Consider the following 22,500-nt stretch of genomic DNA (forward strand, 5'->3'; position numbering starts at 1 on the left):
GGCTAATAGTAAGGTCCGAAAAATTTAGGGAACAAAAGGGATTAAGAAACTGCAGAATTCACAAATTTGAAATGGGAAAACACCAGAGAAGTTAACTGAGAAAAGGTAAGGAGGTATTAAAAACTTTAAAATTAATAAAGCAGAAGAAATAACACCGTGACCTTACCCATAAAAGAGCAGTAAAACAATTAAACTGCTAGAAATCAGTTTTTGAGTGAGTTAAATCTTTCCCTGATAACTGTATAATTCGGCCTTCTTGCAGTCCGTATCAGTGACCTAAGATGTGCATGCACATAAAACGTAAACCTCGCTGAATTACCAACAGTCTTAGTTTTCCGTGTGTTCTTGTGTTCATTTGTGCATCTGTGTAACGCACACACACACTTAGTCACACTTGGGGACGTTCGGTCTGAATGCAGAAGCAGTTATGAGGCTATTCAGACATATTTAAAGAGGTATACAGGTTCTTCAGAGAAAACATGGTTTTTCACTGAGGATGCTGGTTCGCTCTAACCGTTGTATTCACGTCCCAGCAGGAGAGATTGAATACAGTCGTGAAGAAGACAGATGAAAAATAAATTGGCGTCGGGGAGAGACAGTGAGACAGACAGACACAAGTGGTTTGAATAAACAGCGTTGTCGGGAACGGAGGACTTCATTTCGTCGACCCTTGTGGGTGAAGGTGGCAAGAGAAGGAATGGGGATGGATACTCCAGCCCTCCTCCCCTCTCTCTCTCTCATCTCTCCTCCTCACCTCTTGTTTCCTTTGCCGTCGCTAAGAGACAGACAGTGGAAGGAACATTAATGGACATGACACTTGTCATGCCTGCTTCAGAATTGTATTCGCTCTCTCTCTCTCTCTCTCTCTCTCTCTCTCTCTCTCTCTCTCTCTCTGTTTGACCATCTTGAGCCCTCTTCTATCTAAGAATTTTGCTACGGAAATATCCTTCCCATTTGAAGAATCATTAGGTTTCACATTGTATATTTAACTATTCGTCTTCCATTGCTCGTTACATGTGTGTGTGTGTGTGTGTGTTTGAAGGCCATTTTGAAAGCTTCTGTGATTTTTGGTCACTATCTAATAATGTTTATGGTAACAGCCAAATTAAATTCACTTTAGTTTTTGCATTGTTTTCCAGTCAAATGATACACTAGTATGTCTTTCTTCAATAAAAAGTAGAGCACTAAAACAGACAATTTGTGTCAACGTTTTTTTTAACTGCGCTTAATCTTTTCTAATTGAGTTGTTATTCCAGTCTCATTCAGAGCATCAACTGGCTCTTTTCTATCCCATCCGAGCTAAGCTACGCTAAGCTGAGCTATGCTGTAAGAGAATACGAAACGAAGGTTGAATTAATGACATCACTTCCAATCGCGACTTGTACACAATAGTGTTTTGATTAGTGGCCGCCCATTTGCACAAGAGAAGGCGGCTAGTATCTGTGAGACACTCCTCCCAAATTAAGATCGTTTGAAATCTAATGTGACCAAATGGCGCAGTTTTGTCGGCCGGTTTTATTTGCCAAGACACTCTTTGAGTTTTGTTTGTCAGTGCCTCTAATTCAGGTGACCAGGAGAGATGGGGAAGCTTGTCTGATGTTTTTCATTGCGGGCATTCTAAACATTTAATAGGATTTGATATTTATTGTGATTTACCAAAGCACTTATTTTCATCTGCTTATGGGATTTTTAGAAGAGTATGTTTTTTCTTTGCCTAATTCATATTGGCTCCGACGTCATGTAAAGAAGATTGAATTATTTAGTATTTAATAAAAAATGAGGGATATTTTTTGTTGCTACATTTTTATTTTACTGATCTGGAGTATATAAAGTCCGTCCATGTTTATACTTACCTTGTGAAACTCAAAAAACTGATAGTTTTTGATGTTCAGTGAAGAACGTTGTTTAAGTGCGCCAGGTAGAATTAGAGTTATTTAGCGCTTGAAATGCAAACGCAGTGGATTTTAAGTTTCTCTTAACTGCATGCGATTTTAATCGTACACCTTTTTTCATCGATGCTCTTTCCACTCATCTTTCTGTTTTTTTTTTTTTACTTTTTCAAGCCAGTTAAACGTGTAACATGTTTGCATAATACGGAAAAAATATGGTGGAATCATTATTCCATTTCATCCCTTATTTTGATAATACACGTTCAGCCTCACATTCAAGCTCATGTTATGTCGAAATTATGAACACGAGAGTCCCTTCATTTGACCAGCCCTTCCTCTATTCATAGTTTCCATATATTCTAGAGTCTGCTGCAAATTTCAGCAACTTTAGCCTTTTGTTCAACCCTTGTATTTTTATCAGCTTTGGGATTGAGTGCCGGCATGTGAAAAAGAGAGGTAGAGGCGGCTGGGTATCATTGAAAATCATTCTTTCGAAGAATTTTTCCTTTGCTGATTTTAATATGTGAAACTAATTCCTTGAGATTCGAGTTTTCCCTTAAAGCTAGCTCTATGTAGTTTTACCGTCGCGATTTACAAAGCGTCAAGGATGATTCTGTGCACTTGTCAAATGTTCAGCAGAAATAAATGAAAACGGTATGTTCGATTGTCACTCGGAAAGTTCATCATCAGTGATATCTGTAATCGCGCCTGTTGTTGGGAAAGTTACAGGAATAATACTCCAGTTCTCTGCAGAAAAGGAAAATGTTGAAGTGATATTTAGTTGGTAGTTTCATTGCCATGGGAAATTAAATGCAACCTATATTCTCTGTTCTGGTTTTTATTGTATTGTTTTTGTTTTGTTTTTTTTTCTTTTGCACTTTCATGACATTTTCAACTCGATTGCTGTCACTTAGAACTTATGGTTTTAACTCATTTCTTATGCAGCAAGGTTCAGTGTGGGTTTCTGTACTACTGTAAGTTGATGCATGTTATTTGGTTTAGGTTTGATAGTTATGAGATAACTGTAAAGAATTAACGTTGACAAGGAAAGACGTCTCCAACCGACGAATATTAAAGACTTATAGATCAATTATCAACAAGAGACTAAAATAAGTTTCATAGTTCAATTCCTTCTAGATCTGAATGGCGCGTCGTGCACAAAACTATAATTTTCGGTTTTGGTGAGGGTGAAATAAAGATATTTCCTATATAAAGCCACAGTGGGCAATCACTCTTCATTAGATTAAGCTTACCCTTTATACCATTAATTCTTATTAATACTGTGTATTCGACTCGCCCATTCTGATTTCCTTTTCATTTGAATGCTGTATTTTGCTCAAAGCCCTAAGGATTCTGGGTAAGGCTTCCTGATTCGCTAATAATGTGGGTATTTAGAGACTTGAAATTTCATTAATATGGGATATTTCAGACTGAGGACAGCCATCTGTTTTGCTCATTCTCTCTCTCTCTCTCTCTCTCTCTCTCTCTCTCTCTCTCTCTCTCTCTCTCTCTACCTTTTTTTTTTGTTTTCCCTTTCCTTGGTTGAAAGAGTCACTTCACGGATCTTCCATGTTTTGGTCTCATTTTGTTAAGCCGTTAAATTACGAGAGGGAGTTTTCTTCAACGGAGATAATTTCATCGTCATTAACTTCTTATTTTATGCGTTACGTTGTTACTTTTTTATCATTACTATTTTTATTTCGTTAACCAAGTTACACTTCTATTACCGCAAGCTGAATTTTATCTTGAGGATGGTTTCTTTGGTAATTGTTTAGATTATTTTTACCATTGTATTGATCCACATCCACAAATAAATTATTTGTACATAATATAAATGTGGACTTTGATATACGGTGTGTGTGTGTGTGTGTGTGTGTGTATATATATATATATATATATATATATATATATATATATATATATATATATATATATATATATATATATACACACACATTCTGTAAATTACGTTATATATTTATATATAGATTATTTATATTGCACAAGTATTTGCAAACAAGCTTCATATACTGTACATATAAATATACAAATATATTCTTGTATATATATATATATATATATATATATATATATATATATATATATATATATATATATATATATATATATATATATATATATATATATATATATATATATATATATATATTTATATATATATATTATATATATACACACATACACAGACATACAGAGACAGAATTATATTTGTGCGGGTATATGAAGTTTGTTTGCAAATACTTGTGCCTATAAATAATTTATATATAAAGTTACTCTGCAACTTAATAAATTTTTAGCTGTTTTTGATATCATCATCATAAGAAAATGTTGTCACCCAGCTGGAGAATGGTAAGAAACAGCAGAATAACAAACAAAAAAGAGGAAGTAAAATATCCTTCAGAATAACAGAGTACATATTTCAGTAAAATATAATTTTCAACCAAAACCTTTCCGAAGAAATTGCGTGATTAATTTCTCCCACCCCACCCCACCCCACCCCACACCACCCCACTCAACCATTCTACAGAAATTTGAGTATTTTTCTTTCTACAAAATTTCTAGTTTCACATCAATGTTAATTTTCAATTAGTTTCATAGTAGGCCGTTGCATAAACTGTAATGTCGTGAAATTGAATCGAATGGGTGATGGTAATAGAGGTCCAATGAATTCCATTATCATTATTGTGATTATTATTGTTATTGTTGTTGCTGTTATTAAATTGAAAAACAGGGTTGGGTTCCAGATGAAGAATAAAACAGAGAGAGAGAGAGGGGGAGGGATTTGTTTGTGCTTCCTCTGTGAGAGAGATTTTTGAGACAGGTCATTCCATTCCATATATATTTTTTATTCGTAAATTCCCCCGTTGTATTTTTACGCACAATTCTTGGTAAATTTTGTAATTTAACTATTGGTGCACGTTGCTGTAAAACATTCCATTAAGAAAGATATACTTACTCCGTTACTAACTGGACTTCATTTTGGTCCATTGCCCTTGTACCAAACCGTCGTGGCTTGCTAGAAGTTCAGATAGAACTTGTATTCGTACAGTGCTGGGACTTTAACCCTACTCTTTTATCCGGGCATGGGACCAACATGAGCATTTTAACGCTCGTTGCAGAGTTAGCTAATGAGATGATTAATATTGCGTAATTAAAAATGCCGCATTAGTATAATTGTTATTGCTTATTGTCTGTCACAACTGCCATCTTTAATGAAATTATTGTTATTTATTTATTGGCTGTTGCAAGTATCACTTTTATTATTTTAGATTAAACATTTTTCTTATTGTACTCGCTCAACTGTAGATGCATTCTTTTTATTGTCATGTACTGAAGAAGGTTAAGAGCTTAAATTAGTATTATTACTATAAAAGTATATCGGGCGAAGAGCTGAAATAAAGTTTATTATTATTATTACGATGTATCGGTCTAAGAGCTGAAGTAGTATATTATTATTATTATTATTATTATTATTAGCAGCAGCAGCAACGGTGATCAGCTTCTTTGCTGACTCCCTTTGAAACACGATTGTAATATTCGTGTGGAGACTACTAGAGGAGGTGGTTTCGTGTAACGAATCCTACAGAACATCGTCTTCCGTATGGAAAGTGTCTAGGGGCACGAGTGTAAAGTGTTTGGAGAGGGAAGTCTTGAGAAGAGGTGAGGGGGCTGAAGAACGCCCATGAAGGGAGGTGGGGAGAAAGAGATTTAGGGCCGGTGGTAGGTATGGACTTTTCGGATTATAATTTTTTTTTTTTTTTTTTTTTTTTTGTACTCATGACAGAGGGTCTTGTTTGTTTTAATTGAATGGGATTGTAATAAATTTATACTCTCTCTCCTCTCTCTCTCTCTCTCTCTCTCTCTTCTCTCTCTCTCTCTGAAATTTTTTATTCTTGCCTTGAAATAATTTGTTTTTACTCTCTCTCTCTCAAATTTTTTTATTCTTGCCTTGAAATAGTTTTATTACTCTCTCTCTTTTTACTCTCTCTCTCTCTCTCTCTCTCTCTCTCCTTGAAATAATTTCTCTCTCTCTCTCTCTCTCTCTCTCTCTCTCTCATCATGCCCATCATCATCAGGTGAAAAAAAAAAAATCTGTCTGTAACATATGGTGCGCACGGCCGAGCAAGTCCTTTACTTTTGGTCCATCTGTCCTATAGCAGCGGGACGGCGATATTACACAACAAAGCTGAGCCGCCGTTTAGGAAGTTTATCGGGCGCCGGCAGTAAACCAGGCATTAAAACCTATCGCCGATCATTGGCTCATTGTCGTACATGGTGGCAAAGGAACCGCGCCGGCTTATCGTTTGACGGTTTCCAGCTGTCAGGGCACAAATGCACCGTCTGCGATGGCCCTTTGGAGCCGGGTTAGATATCTGCATGTGGACGTGTTCAAATTGTTCCAGATAGCAGATAAAGTTACCTATGGAGGATATTTGCCTCTTGCGCGTGTCCGATACAGTTTTGTATTTTTATATTTCATTTCCTTAAGAAATGCGTATTGTTGGGTACGGTGCACGTTTTATTTCCAATTTAATTTTCAGACTTTTTTCCACCAAAAGCAGGGGGCTCTGAAAACAGAACAGCAGTCACTGTAACAATAATCTGATATTTGCAGTGTCAAATATGAAATTTCCCTCTCACTTTTATAATTAGTTGTGTAATTTCAGTTTCAGTTCTGGCTGAAAGTGCTTTTACTGAAAAGTGGATGACGTCAGATGAACACAGGATAGCAGTCACTGCAACATATGCTCCAATTGCTAAATCAAACATGATATCTCTTGTCAGCTTTACACAATAATTAGTTCATTTTGTTAAACTGATTATTGACCATTATGCTTTGGAACAAGCAACATATTTACATTTATTTACATGAGTTTCCCCCCATAAATATACTGTTACTGGCAGTTCAGTTAATTTAGGCTTTTGTAGATACTCTGCAATTTTGTTGTTAGATTTTCAGCTAAATGTTGAGTTATTGCGGAATGCTCTTAATAACAACGATTACATTCGTCGGAGCAATTTTCTGTTGAATTTTACCTCAAGTTCTATATGTTGTTTTTTTTAAAGCAGGGGTGATTTTGAATTGACATTACCATTTTATACTCATCAATATTTATACTCTCTCTCTCTCCCTCTCTCTCTCATAAATGACCTGCGTGTCTCTCTGTTGGCCTGAGCCGTGAATTATGTGGTTAGTTGTTAGTTGGCTGTTGTTGGCGCAGTTCGTTGGCGAGAGAGAACAAAATATACATAACAGGCAAAAGTGATCAGTGCTCCTTTAAAAAGCAAAACGTCATTTTGGAATTTCAGAAAAATCAGCATTACTTCAACGAGGTAATACTATCTTATCTGGGTGAAACGCTGTCATCAGGTTTCTCTCTCTCTCTCTCTCTCTCTCTCTCTCTCTCTCTCTATATATATATATATATATATATATATATATATATATATATATATATATATATATATATATATAATGCACGTTAAAGACGAAGAAGAAGAAGATATATATATATATATATATATATATATATATATATATATATATATATAATATACATACACACACACATATATATATATATATAAAGACATATATATTGACATTTTCTCTCTCTCTCTCTCTCTCTCTCTCTCTCTCTCTCTCTCTCTCTCTCTCTCTCTCTCTCTAGAGAAAGTATGTCAATATATTTCACATACTCCTGTTCCAATTTTCAAGTGTGTGTGTGTGTGTACCGGGTTGTATCGGGGACAAAAAGTAGAGGAGTGTGGGCGAGGTGCTCCGCCCATCTTTTAAAGACCCACCCACGAAGCACCACCGCCAGCGACTGTGGCCCTTTCGAAATTTGTGTCAGACAGTTCACAGTGTTAACTCGGGCAGACTACCTGACCATGGGCATGTCAGTTTATGTATACGCCTTGTGATACGCAATGCTAGTTGCTTTTTTTATTGCAGACTGAAAACATTTTTGGAACCAAAATAATTCTACCGTAATCGCACTCACCCACACATACACACACACACACACACACACACACACACATATATATATATATATATATATATATATGTATAGATAGATAGATAGATAGATAGATAGATAGATAGATAGATAGATAGATAGATAGATAGATGGAAATTGTATTTTCAGTCACGATGACAAAATATGATGTACCTCCGTCAGACCTCTTCCGATATATAATTCACTTAGAAAGTATATACAGTATATATATATATATATATATATATATATATATATATATATATATATATATATATATATATATAATTGAAATTATATTTTCATTCACGATGACAAATTATGACGTACCTCCACCAGGATCCTTCCGATATACAGATCACTTAGAAAACTGTTTCAATAATAAAGTTCCCTGAAGACGGCTGTTGGAGGGCGAAACTGGTGGGACGAGCTAAGTCCTGACTTTCCACTCTTGCTCCATTTTCTCCCCTCCGCTTTCATGGTGGAGTACATCATCATATGTACATTGTATGTACTATTTTCTTTTTGTTAACACTCCTACATAAATCAGAAGATGTACCTCATACTTTTGTGAAAACACATAAACGAAAGTTTGGGTAATGTAAGATTAAAATTTTAAAAATCTAACATAGAAAATTTATAGTAATTTATGGTAGAACAATAAAAAGATGTAAGAATACACACGTCTCCAGATATAGATATGCATTGAATTGCACTTATGATCTATAAATAGAAAACTGTCAAGATGTTAACCTTTTCACAAGATTCCCTTTATGGGAAAATATGTTTGATTTACCCTACCAAAATATCCTATGCAAATAATGGGAATTTTTTTCGAGATTCGACAATGCAGGGAAAATCATATTAAGTTCCCTAAACTTTTTGATTAGACATTTTCTCAGGAAAATTGGGAGATATTATGGCTTTGTTCTTCGTGTTTGCAAGAATTTATGAAAAGTCTGAAGTATTGCTGCATTCGCCAAACTTTGTGCTTAAGTTTGAGTCCTTGATGTGAACGAATATTTGTTTCTCATCTGCGTGTTTTTATTTTTATTTATTCTTATGTTTCTTAGGGAGTTGGTCTTTCCGTCACCCTTGTCCTCCTTTTTATCACTGAATTGCTTTTGACCCTGGCTTGCTGTCCCACTTTTTAAAGTGATTCTGGCTTTCACAAATCACCTGTATTTACCTGTCAACATTCCGCTGGAACTTTTGTGAAGTATCTTTTACTGCCAAGACATATTCCCATTGAATCTCCTATATTCCCTAAAATATTCCATGACTGCTGCGAGGAAGATTTGAGATTTTTTTTTTATCGTATCATACTTCCAATGAGATGAAACCGCTTATAAGTTATTGATTGTGATGTTCAGGTATGGCATACTGTACTTTCTCTCCGAGAATCCCCCCTCGAATAGTTCTGTTTGGAATGTGCCTGCCATGTGTAGATGACTGTTTCTAAATCTTGAAAACAATCCCTTTTTAATTGCATATTTATGTGTTGTCCAATCGAATGTCGGACGTCTATTCAGTTACCCATTTCTTAAGGGTCATAACAATGCTGAGTGTATAGCTTTTTGACATGCACTAGGATTAGTGTTCTCACAGGTGCTCTTGAGAACCTCTAAATTTCCAGATAATTTGGTATCATCGCTTCAGCCCTTATGAGCTAGTAAAAAACACAAAACAAAACAAAAATGACCACTGGACGTCGCTCAGCTGCAATCCCATGTGCATATAAAATGTATAATTTTTACTAGCTTGTCTTTTTCGCCCTTGGTTGAGTGATGCTTTTTTTTTCATTCCATGGAATTGATAATTACCGATGATCCGTAAATGTCAGTGTGTTGTTTTGCATCTGCTATTGAAGTCCAGGAAGGTAAGCTTTGTGATTGTCAGATTTCAAAATCAACATTAATTTTATTCCTAATGGTACCTTTTGGCAATATTGAAAAACTTATAATTGCAGCATCATAATCACGGTCTGCTTTTGAATGTAAAATACGGGTATATTTGTAAAGCAAGGTTTCTGTAGGACCTGAATTAACCCAAATACAAGAGAAGAGTAGAGCATTATATTGCTGCCTTTATTCGTATACTCTGTAGTCTCGCAGAAAGCTACACACCGTAGTTGTTAAGATGTTTATAATTTTTGTTGGAGTGTGCCCTGCTTCCTTTTATGTACGGTATTTGAGATCCTCTTTGAAGCACCTTTGAGCCTTGCGGCCCTCATTAACATTCATGGTAAAGAAGAGCCTCTGCCTCTTTTGGAATTCTTGCTCTGTTGCTTAATTAATTGTCGTTAAAACTTAGTTTACAGCTCGGCTGTTTCGGAGTCCAAGTGTCGTTTTCATCTTAGTAACCTCCTCCTCCTCCTCCTCCTCCTCCTCTTGATCTTCTTCTTCAAGATAAATAGGGCGTTTCACTGTTTTAATGTAAAGATTTGGAGCTTTCATTTTTAGATATGTTGTAATAAACGAAGGTAATTTTTGAGGGTTATATTACATTAAGTTCATGTGTTTGTTCGAGAATAATTATAATCTATTCACACATTACCTAAACAGATTTCTGCTGGATTACGAAAGATGTCAGTATAGAAGCATGTGCATCACGAAATTTATTTATTATTTATATATCTAAAGATGGTTTGCGGAATAACATTAAAAGACGAGCTTATCCAAGCTCATGGTTTTTGCTTGCATTAATATTGTTCGCTCAAGAACAGAAATGTATAATAATAATAATAAGAATAATAATAATATATTAGGTAGCTGTGTCGTAAAGATTTTATTTAGACGCTATTAAGTTGAAGACACACTGTTGAGATAAGGCATCTTTCGTGCGTTTACTGCTGGTAAAATGAGATTTTCAGTAATGCTTACGTTGGTGGGTTGATAGTGTAAATAATAAAATTATACGGTACGGTTATAATTTTTTGGATACTAAAGTTTAATTCTTTATATTGTTTTTTCGTTCATTATGATGGCCTACATACATTGCCACCGTGTAAACGACTCAAATTTTGTCTGTAGTAAACAACATTTTGCATTACTAAGGCAATACTTACAGCTAATTCAGTCACTGGGACAGCAATAGTTGAAAAGACCTGTCCTTTATAATCTCTCTCTCTCTCTCTCTCTCTCTCTCTCTCTCTCTCTCTCTCTCTCTCTCTCTCTCTCTCTCTCTCATGAAAACAAAGAAGCTCTTCTACGATTAACTCGTATTTCACACGTAATTTAGTGTTGAGGTTAATATCGTCTGAACCTAAGATTAGCTTAGGCCTATGGTTCGACCTCTGAGGGATCACGCTTTTAAAGTCTGATTAGTATTTATTCAATACTTTTGCAGTAATTGCAGGCGGAAAATTTAGCATTTTTCTGCAACTAGGCTTCATCAATTTTTGTTTCATGGTATAGTTCCAAAATTTCTCTGGCTGAATTTGTATGATATTTATAAAGGCACATGTTATGTAGGGTATCCACATTATGAGAATATTAATAGCATATTCTCTCTCTCTCTCTCTCTCTCTCTCTCTCTCTCTTTAAACAATGAAGCCACCTCATCTCAATAGCTACCCGCTGATGCTTAGTGGATTTTGTTTACTTTTCAGTTAGCCAAATGTTTCGTATTTGACCTTCAAATGATTGAATTTCTTTTCTAAAGTTCTTAGAATTTTCTAACAGGAAATTCTCTCTCTCTCTCTCTCTCTCTCTCTCTCTCTCTCTCTCTCTCTCTCTCTCTGGTCCCCCAAAAGGAAACCTCCTTAGCCTGGCTGACCACGTCACAGGTCATTAGCTGAGGATAAAGGGTAGTTGTTAGCATGTTCCTCATGCCCAGTAAGCCTCCCCCGCCACCAACTATCGCCAACACTCCCCACCCCACCTCCCTCCCCTCCTCCGCCTACTCGTGTCTGCGTCTTGTGGGATAGTCTGCGTGCCTTTTGCTCCTTGCGCGGTTGGGGGTTGGCGCCCCCCTTGGCGGCTTTTGATAGGTGCCATGTGTGTGGTTCTCTTTTGGTTCTCACCACACACGCATGCGCGCGCTCACTCTCGCAGACACCCGGTTCCTGTAGTGCGACGTGATTTATGAAATGAGGCTCATGTTTTATAGGTGTAGTTTTATGGGTGAGATCGGATGTCATCGGAGCGCACGATGATGGAGAAGGGGGAAAGAAGAAGAGGGTGAGGAATGATAAGGATGGAGGGGGGTAGGAGGAACAGGAGAGTGGGGTGAGGGAAGAAATCCGAAGGGGATTGCAAAAATACACCGCCGAAAACGGGCTAACGGAAGGGTAGATTGAATATTTAAACATAAATAAAGTAGTATTTTAATGCACCCAAAAATGGGCACGGGGAAACGTGATTATTGCAACTTGGAAAAGAATATTTATTTTCTTTTATTTTTTTTTCCAACCAGAGGCGAAAGAACAACAATAAAGGTGGCAACTATTCTGTTTGACAGTGGAAATACTGTTATTTACAATTTGAAACGATGACAAAAGTAACTAGATTCATCAAGAGACAGTTTTAGGGAGTCGCATGTCCTTGGAGTGCAAATACATATTTTTGCCTAATCATGTCATCAGCCCCACTCCTGAGTGCAATTCTAACTCGATCTGGCACCATATATTCAATTCCAACGTCAGGCCTGACAGTACTCTCTATAACTATTTCAAATAATATCCGAACGTAGATTGGAGAGTCTCTCGTCTAGGTAATCCTCTCCCCCTCGGAGGGTTGAGACCAATTTTCGGGTATGTCATAGCAGTGATGAAAGGCTTATTAGCCACATGGCTTCTTTAGGCACCAGCACGTTCGGGATTACGATAAGCGAGGGCAAGTAGTGTGGGGTGTGGTTGAGGCTGGTGCATGATTCGCTCTCTCTCTCTCTCTCTCTCTCTCTCTCTCTCTCTCTCTCTCTCATCATCATCATCATCATCACACTTGGGATTTGGGCATTGGGCTGGCGTCCTCATTCCTGAAAAATTGGTGACGGTGTCACCCCCTGAAGCCAATTAGCCTACTATAGGGAACTATACTTGAGTCTATCAAAAAGATTATAATAAAGTTTAACGAAAATAAAATCTAACTTTTGTTTTGAAAATTCAAGTGTTGAGTTTTATCTGAATAATATTCTTACCCTGTTAAGTGAATAATAATAATAATAATAATAATAATAATAATAATAATAATAATAATAATAATAATGATAATAATAATAATAATAATGATAGCAATGATAAAAATAATAATAATAATAATGAAATCAGCCTCTATTTCAGCTCAAAGCCATATAAAAATGCACAAAGCATACATATAGTAGGTTCTGTACAGCCACAATAATATAAAAGGAAAGGATTAGCAGTTTCACTCACACATTGACAATAAAAACAATAAAAATGATAGTACAAGTTCCTGAAATATATTTTTCTTGATGAGTCGTGATGGAATGCTGCTGGTCATTTTCTACTGTCCTGGACTCTGTTGGCTGGGCAGAAACCAAAGGTCCGCAACAGAACTCTTACTCCCTATCAGATATTACCACTCTTACAGGCAGCATTTGAACCAACCACCTGCTGTTCTAAAGCTGAGCGTTAATTCCAATCAGAAATGCAAATTGCATGAGCTTATCATAATGACGGGTTTCCGGTAATTCTGAAATATCAGGATTTTTTAATGTGCGAAAAGTGGTCGAAGTACGTTAATTGGAATTTGTGTTACCGACAGAGCTTATAATTCCGTTTCTTCAGCGAGGCTTTGATTTTTTAGGAATGGAAAATTGGTTTTCGATGCTCCGTTCTCCCTCTGGAAATGTTGGTAATTGAATGTCAAGAACTGTTCTTACTCCCGTCTGTGCTCTGGTATAGGGGATTTGTTGCGAGGGTTAAAATGATAACTTGTAGCATTAATGATTAATGCATTTCGATCTTAATTATTAATTGGTTTTGGACATTTTTTTGTGAATCGTTTTCTACCAGTAAATTAAACGTTTTAATTCCCTGTCATTTTTTTTTACATAGATCATCTGACTTGAAGTTTTACCTCGAAAATAGCTGTTCTGTATTTTAGAAGTAAGGTGCTATCTCGTATCCGGAATTTATAATGTCATAATTAGCCCTTTATGCATCAAACATTCAATATTGTTCGAACTTTCTTACCCCATTGTGGCAACAGCCCTCTCTCTCTCTCTCTCTCTCTCTCTCTCTCTCTCTCTCTCTCTCTCTCTCTCTCTCTCTCTCTCTGTTAAAGAAAAAATTACTTATTTCTAAAATCTGAAATTAATATATTTTGGAAATAGAATAGAACAGAGAAGTAAAGAGATGGTGAATCACAATTTATATAGATTCCGGCACCTCCTCTGTAGTAATATTTAAAGTTTGGCAGCTTATCAGCTATTACGCATCATTAAACCTCCATTAGTGCAAGTAGGCAGTTCCCAAGCTTGTATGCTTTATCGCAGTTTGGCAACGTGGAACCGGTTGACTTGCTAATCCAGGTAACATTTGGGATAGTGACAGTTTATTTGTAAGGAAATGAACCCTCTCTCTCTCTCTCTCTCTCTCTCTCTCTCTCTCTCTCTCTCTCTCTCTCTCTCTCTCTCTCTCATCTTACATCTGTGCATTTTAATGCTGATGACTCCATTTCTTAGTTTTCCAATCTCGTTTTTTTTTCGATGAACCTCTCTCTCTCTCTCTCTCTCTCTCTCTCTCTCTCTCTCTCTCTCTCTCTCTCTCTCTCTCTCTCCCCCTTTAGTATTAATGTAATAAAAGTGTAAGTCAAACTTCAACATTTTTGTTGATTAATTGTAAATGGAACTATGCTAACAATAGTCAAAATTTTGCTGTCTCATGACATTCAATATGAACTACCTTGAATTCTGAAATGAACTTTTTAGTTGAATTCAGAATAGTTTTCGTCACTAACTGAATGTGTAAGAATAAATTATACAGTTCTCATCTTGCATAAAATACTTTGCATCGGAGCATACGCGCGCAATAAATCGCTCAAATATGCAATTTTCATTTGTTACAGATACTAACAATTACTTCGAGTTCGTTCTCTTCAGAATCTAATCTGCAAGAATATATCTATTGTAGCTTTCGGGATGCATAGCTTCACTTCTCCGCACCTGCTTGTTGACAATGGTGATATAGCGCTTTATTTTTCTTCTCCAGGAACAAATGGAGTGACTCAGTGGCATTTCTGCGAGAATTTTATGTGGAAGCAGGAATTCAGATTGCATTTTGTCCCGCCAGGCTGTGTCACACCTGCCTTGGCACCCGGACTGAGTGGCTTCTTATGTCTCAGATTATATGAAATGAATTCTTTGTTTTGTTTTTGTTTGTTTGTGTTTTTGATGGCTTCGCGCGATGACTTCTTGGTTAGTTATATTTTTGTTAATGCGTGGATGGATATTTTGTTTTCTTGTTTTATGTTGGTATTTCCTGTTTATTTGTTCATTTGTTTTGTAGAGTGTTCACGAATGCTTTATTTTCCGTGAGGATTTTATAGAACTACAAGAGGTACTGCCCTCAAAGTGCCTATCAAATTTGTATATTTTATATATTGTGTATAATATATATATATATATATATATATATATATATATATATATATATATATATATATATATATATATATATATATATATATGTGTGTGTGTGTGTGTGTGTGTGTGTGTGTGGAATTGTGTGTATTTCATATTACTGATGATTTAGATTCAAAACGTGTATATATTATCTCTCTCTCTCTCTCTCTCTCTCTCTCTCTCTCTCTCTCTCTCTCTCTCTCTCCCCGTTTGGTGGGTAGGTGGCTGGGTTTTGCCCGTTATGGGCCCTGGCGCCCGGGTTTGATGCAAATCTGTTTTATGGTCTCGTGGCGTAAGTGTTATCAATAGTCAATTCCCTCTTTGGGCAACGAGTAGTCTGAAGAAAGACCAGAGAGAGGGAGGGGGGATGAAGGGGGTGGGGAGGAGGTGAGGATGAAAGGGGAAGTGAGAGGTTCGCTCTTCGTGTCATTTATCTCTTTCCATGATTGTAAGTGAGAGGGCATAAAGAAAATCATCCCACTCAATCGGACGGATCGAAAGTTTTCAATATCGTCGATCCTCCTATATTTGGGGCCAGACCGAGGCCAAATAAAGTAACCCTCGCCTGGTCGGATTTGAATGTGATTAAAGGGGAAAAAAGGGCAGAGAAAAAGGGAGATAGAGAACCAAGAGAGAGAGAGAGAGAGAGAGAGAGAGAACAATTTTCACTCGTCCAAAGGCCTCTCAGTCGGTGGTGTGAGGGATAATTATTCATGCCGTAGACGTAATAGCGTTGTAGTAGGCTGCGCTTTTTGTGTTTATTTTTTTTTTTATTTTACTCCCAATTGGCTATGATTGGCTACGGATGAATGATTAATGGGCCTCGGCAGTAGCCTTCTCGAAAAGGTGTTTCTATGTCCATTGCTCGTAATCTCCCTCTCGTCTTCCTTTTATCTTTCCGACAATGGTCCTGCCGCATTTGACATTGCCATCACGTTTGATACCTGTAAAGAGAGAGAGAGAGAGAGAGGTTTTTGATAAATGATGCCTACTGATGGGGTCTTTGATGAAGAGGCTGCGAATTTTTTCAGAATTATTTTGGTTTTTATTTCGTACTTTTCCATTTTTCTTTATTGATTGATCGATTGAAAAGTTTCTCTTTTAATTGGTGATATTGAAAATAGATTCAATTTTGTTGAAGCAAGGAAGGATAGAGCTTCACAATTTGGAGTTCATGGTGTTTATTTCTCTCTCTCTCTCTCTCTCTCTCTCTCTCTCTCTCTCTCTCTCTCTCTCTCTCTTTCTCTCTCTCTCTCTCTCTCTCTCAGACGCTTTCCTTCCTCCTCTTCTTTTTTATCGCCTTCCACTCCAACCAGCACCTGCTGCTTCTGATGATGATAGCTTAATTAACTCCCCTAGAAATGCCTGGTATGTCGTTAATTATAATTAAGTATTATAAGGAATGGTGATGTATTTCTGTTTGGAATTTAGTGCCCGTCTCTCTCTCTCTCTCTCTCTCTCTCTCTCTCTCTCTCTCTCTCTCTCTCTCTCTCTCTCTCTCTCTCTCTCGTTATCGCTTTGATAATGTTCATCGTTGATATCAGCTGTTCACTTGTCAGTATGTTTCAAAGTCTTGCACATCTCAAGAGATAATGTGTATCGGAAAGAAAATTACTTGTCAGTCGTCCGACTGCTACTGAAAAAAAAATCGGTGATCATTTTCTGACAATTTTTATCCTGTTTTGTGTTGACAGTCTTGTCGTTAGATACTGGAGATTTTTCTTCTTTGGAAAACGTGTTTTTTATTGACATTTTCCTACTCTAGTGTTTTCATGTTGGCATAAAGGTTGGCTAATTTCTTTTTTTACCACCAATCAGGGTTCAAGGTGATGTGTATAGAACATCTATTCTTATTGTTAGCATTTTTGCTTTGTCTTGCATCTGTTACTGTGTTTCTTATTTTTACATATTTGTACTGTGTCTGTTGTATCTGCATTTTGTATTTGGCTGAGAGGACAAAGATATTATTAATGTTGTTGTTATTTTATTCCACGTTCTCGCTGAACGTTTTGTAATGTAGTCAGTCTTTTCAAGGTGTCATTTTTCCTTGTTTTTTATTTATATTTCTTTTAAATTATTTCATTCTTAGATCGTAAAGTGCGAATGCAGACCATGACCATTACGGAAAATGATAGCGCCAGACGGGACGTTCTTATTAATCTTTAACTAGTCTCTGCAGCTCCCGAACAATTTCGATCCAATTTATTTCATGCTTTCTTTCATTGATGAAGAACATAGAAATAATTTCTTTCTAAAAGACCTTCCTTTATTGGGACCCCCCCCCACAATTTTTTGCTGTTGGCCATCCGCCGGTACAACAACAATAATGCCTCAATTTCAGTAATGGCACTCATAATATTTTAGGAGAACGCGCGTCATTGACGATCGTTTCCATTACCTTTGGCACTACTGAGTGTAGGTGTGGTGATGTAATGTGCTAGTAATGTCCGGTTGGTCATATGTCTCTCTCTCTCTCTCTCTCTCTCTCTCTCTCTCTCTCTCTCTCTCTCTCAGTTTAAATGTACGATTTGTAGATTTGAACAAACATTCAAATTGTGCATGCTTTACATTTTTAGACGTTTGTTTATGGGGCAACAAGGTCACAGTTTTCTGTAATCCGACAGCGATCATTCTTTTAAAATGTCTGCATAAACTTTCCGGTTTCTTCAGTTAAGTTCCGGTATCTGTCTTTCGACGACCTAATTGGCTTACGTTTTCCAAAAAAGTACCGCTTAACATTAGACATTTTCTTTATAATTTTGAATGAGCATACTGAGGAGTAATCTAACGTTGAAATAGCTGAAGGTGAAGAAAGGTTTGTATCGTTGAATGTGTTTTACCTTCGTCTTGCTCTTCGATTGAGAAGTTATTCTGCAGTGTGAGGCTGTTTACCATATATATATATATATATATATGTATATATATATATATATATATATATATATATATATACATATACATATATATATGCATATATATATATATATATATATATATATATATATATATATATATATATGTGTGTGTGTGTGTGTGTGTGTGTGTGTGTGTGTGTGTGTATTATATACACATAGTTAGTAGGCTGTTTATGAGATATATATATATATACACACACACACACGCACAGATAGTTAGTATGATGTATCACGGACGGTCCTCAACGTTTTCTCCGCCGTCGATCAAAGAGGAGAAAAAGGTAGAAGAGAGAGAGAAGAGAAGGAGGAGGAGGAGGAGGAGGATCGTAAGTAAACAGTGGCGTTAGAGTGAGGGGTTTTTGTTTGGGTTTGGCATCGAGAGGGGAATGAGTTCAGGGCCAGTCAGTTCTTGGGTAGTCTGTTTGCAGCTCTTCCAAGTAGGGACGAGGGAAATAATGTGGAAGCAGTTAAAGCCTTCAGGGGGCTGGTGATGTGGCGTTTTTCCCTGATTCTCCTGGCACCTCATCGCGAAGCCTCGGGGAAGGAAGGGGCAAGATGAGGAGGAAGCTAGATGAAAGAATAGGACAGAATTATCCATCCTGTTTGAAAGAGCACTTGATGAATGGAAGCAGCTGCTGTCTTGATGTATGAGTAGGAATAATAATAATAATAATAATAATAATATGAAGGGAGTAGACCTTGTTTTAAGCTTGGTCTGTTAAACAGAATGCCAGCATCAGTGGAATTGATTTTATACAAGATCTTTTCAGTTCTTATTACTATTCTCTTTTCTTCAAGGCTGAAGTTCATTTTAACAGAATACTACTACTACTACTACTACTACTACTACTACTACTACTAATAATAATAATAATAATAATAATAATAATAATAATAATAATAATAATAATAATAATAATAATAATAATAATAATAATAAATCAGTTTGGGCAACGAATTTTTAATGTCCCTTTCAAGCTGAATGAGAAATTAGCGAGGACACGCATAGTACGCAAAAGACAAAGAATAAAAAAAAGAAAATCATCACCGAGACAAGAAAAAGGAATAAGTAAATTTATCTTGACGTTTTTGTCCCTTTGCTGAAAAATTCTGAAATGTTTTCAAAGTAGCTGGCGGTTTGAAGTGCTAGTGAACTGAAAAGGTATCTCATGAAAACATCGTGAATCACATATCCTTTTAGAAATGACAATTAAAGCCATACCCTTTTAAGTCGCCAAAGATAGAAGTGGCCTCTTGATCAAGTAGCTTCCATTTTCTTGATGACATTTCTTAATTTATTGCAGAACAGTGATTCTCGACCTTTCACATGCAGTATAATTTGTCACTAATACAATCTAGTTTCTCTTATTTTAAAATTTCAACAGGATTTCATTACCTAGTTTTAGTTTTAAATCTTACAAGTTACTGGCTCAAAAGAACCTTAAATTATACGTCACCAGTTGAGTCAACTGTGTGTAACTCTTCTAACAAGCTTAGTAGATTATTTAAGGCACACCGTCCTGTCGTTAGAGATATAATGTAGGCAGTTGTCCACTTCCTATCAAACAGTTGTATATTGAAAGTAAGGAATTGACCTATAATGGATGGAATGATGCCACTGCTCTGGGGATTCGAGTAACCTCGGACAGATCTGAGACATCTTGTCTTCTCTCCAGTATAGACGATGTTGCTCGTAGAATGTGATTTATTTATTGTTATAAACTTACGTCACAGGTGCTGTGATCGTCGACGCCGGAAATACATCATTTGTCGGCGTTATTATTAGCTTCTGAAGCGAATCTCAAATGCCGAAGACCAAATATTGCCCTTTAATATATGCGAGAGCAGGGTGAGGAAGAGCAGTGATAATTTAAGTATCTTCAAAGGAGGAAAACAAGAACAGAGAAGGACAATAAATCGAGGGAAAGTGTACTGTGATAAAAAAGAAACATAAAGGTACTCTGACGTCTCCCTTTCTCCCTTTCTCTCACACCTCTTCCCTTATTCCCAACGTTTCCTCCCTCCCCTTCTCTCTCTCTCTCTCCCCCACCCCCCGCCCCGCCCTCGCGTTCGTTTTAGTAACATCTTGGCAAACAATAGGTTCGCGAATTATTGGTCCTGCTGTTCCGATGCCGTGTCGTAAATATTGGCCCACCTCTCTCTCTCTCTCTCTCTCTCTCTCTCTCTCTCTCTCTCTGTGTGTGTGTGTGTGAAAAGATAGACATGAAAACGAATGTGGGATGCTTATTGTCTCAGTGTAATCCACATATTTGGAGGCACGACACAAACCAGAACTATATTTATTACAAACCAAGTTGCATCCTTATTTAGAAAAGCAGAATACTAAAAGCTTAAGAGAAACAACAAAGGTAAACAAAAAAATTAGACAAATAATAGATTACAAATTTCTGTCATCCCATGGTTGCCTGTAATTCAAGGTTAAAATTACTGAAGGTGAGTGGAATTCAATAGTAGAGCTATAGACAATCAAGTATTACAGGAATACCATTTTACTAGGACAGAGAAATGAAATTATATTTATTCTCATTATTCTTTTTTATTCCTTCTCGAAAAATCCTAAACTGTGATAAGTGAAAGATTAGAAAACCTCTTTATCAGAGGTCAAATTAAGGAAGAATGAATGTAAAAAAAATATTATTCACCTTGAGAAGTATAAAGTTGATGAAAATTTTCTATATGCCTTTCATTATTTGTTAATTCCAACACACACACACACACACACACATATATATATATATGTATATATATATATATATATATATATATATATATATATATATATATATATATATATATATATATATATATATATATTTATGACCACTTAAGTTACCTGGTACTGGTCTGGAATATTGAAAGATCACCTAGAGTTTCTATTTATGTATTTATTTATCTATCTAGAAAGGTTTCTCAGTGCTATTCATAAGAATATGATAGATTCGCTAAGTGCTCAGTGTATTTATACTTCCCTGAGGACTTTTTATAAGCCTTAGCTATAAGCTTTTAGGTAACGAACTGGCCAGTGTAGAAAAAATAACACCTTTTGACAAATTTGTTACCGATGAAATAAAGTGCCAACTGGTAGGTGATGTTTCCTCAGCCCCGGAACTCTGGGAAGAAATGGGGAGGTTCTTGTCCCAGGGGAAGAACCCAGGGGGATGCTGTGGCATAGAGCGCCACGGACTCTTGAGGCTTATGTGTTTCCGTCCACTGTGCAAATAAACGCCTGACAGCAGAGGTTATTTTCACGGGAGATTGACTGAGATTGGCCGTGACACTTACAACTAATGACTAGCCGCCTGTTTTGACAGTGATCAGTGATCAGCTCTCTCTCTCTCTCTCTCTCTCTCTCTCTCTCTCTCTCTCTCTCTCTCTCTCTGTGAAAGTACCAAGAAGTGTCAAAAGTTAATGGTTTAAGTGTGTGTAAAGGTAAGTATTGTAACTTTACGTACAAAAGGAACATAAATATGATTGTGATAATGATTTTTTGGAAGCATTATTAATTTATATGTGCATGTTACTAGCTGTGCTTGAATTTGCGTTGAATTACAATGATTCTTTTTACTGAGATTATACGATTTTTCACTTTCTCTCTTTTTTTTTTATTATTATTGGCTTCTCTGTTTGAAAATGCCTGTCCGTGTCCTCTAAAACTACTTGAAAGATTACTTATTTGTGTCCACGTGCATCCTTTAATTTTAATTGGATACATTCCAGTTTCCACTGAGGATTACGCTAGTTTTTTTTTAAGTAATTGATAATCTTTGGAATTATCTGAATAAACCGATTAATAAGAACTTTCTTCTTTGTGGTTGAAACAGCGAACAAATATGGAGGTAAACTGAATTAAGGCAAAATACATGGAAAAATAAGCCTGTAATTTATTGTGGCTAAAGTAGAGGAATTTTTAAGAAAAACATGGCTGAGATAAAAAAAAAAAACATGGATAACATATTCATTAGGAGAAAATAAAAACCCGGCTATATTTGCGATTTTCGGATAAGGAGATGCAAAACAGGAGGAAATATTGATAACATATGCAATAGGAAAAGAAAAAACTGGCTA

The sequence above is a fragment of the Macrobrachium rosenbergii genome, chromosome 2 (genome assembly GCF_040412425.1).
Source record: "Macrobrachium rosenbergii isolate ZJJX-2024 chromosome 2, ASM4041242v1, whole genome shotgun sequence".
Lineage (NCBI taxonomy): Eukaryota > Metazoa > Arthropoda > Malacostraca > Decapoda > Palaemonidae > Macrobrachium > Macrobrachium rosenbergii.